The sequence below is a fragment of the Microtus ochrogaster genome, chromosome 1 (assembly GCF_000317375.1).
Source record: "Microtus ochrogaster isolate Prairie Vole_2 chromosome 1, MicOch1.0, whole genome shotgun sequence".
In the NCBI taxonomy this organism is placed as follows: domain Eukaryota; kingdom Metazoa; phylum Chordata; class Mammalia; order Rodentia; family Cricetidae; genus Microtus; species Microtus ochrogaster.
The window spans coordinates 57,072,886-57,073,614 of NC_022009.1; positions in this window are offsets into that span (position 1 = coordinate 57,072,886).

Here is a 729-nt window from a genome sequence, read left to right on the forward strand (position 1 = left end):
CTTTCCAGCCCCACCTCTTTCTGCTTCTTCTTCTTCTTCTTCTTCTTCTTCTTCTTCTTCTTCTTCTTCTTCTTCTTCTTCTTCTTCTTCTTCTTCTTTCTTTCTTCTTTCTTCTCTTCATCTTCTTCCTTCTCCTTCCTCTTTTCCTCCTTTTCTTTTCATCTTTCTCCTCTCCTACTCTTCTTTCTTCCTCCCTCCTCCCTCCTTCCTTTTCTCTTTCCTACCTAAAACTTGTGGATTATTTTTTAACATAAAAAGAAAATAGAAATAGCCAAGCAAACTCAGCCCCTTACGGATTTTTTAAACAGAGAAGGACGTAGAACAAACAGGAGAAGTCTTTCTGGTGGTTCAAATGGGTTCCCAAGCTTGGGCATGGCACAGTTTTGGAGCCTGCTCTATGCTACCATGCCCCTGGACTCTAAAGACGGCAAACTTCCCTCTGGATGCACCCTGCCAGCAAAGCGGACTTGCTTGTAAATACCAGATTTTTTTCCCCCAGAAGGAAGAAGACGGACAGGAGCTGGCTAGGGGAAAGATTCTTCTGCATATCCCACTTGTACTTGACACAAAGGAAGTGCCCCCTCCCGGGCTGCCCTCTGGCCCTATAGGTTCAGTCCAGGCCAGGCTGGTCCCTCAGAAATTGTTTTAGGTTTGATGTGAACATGTAGCTGTAAAATGCTGTCAAAAGTTGGACTAAATGCCTAGTTTTTAGTAATCTGTACATTACGT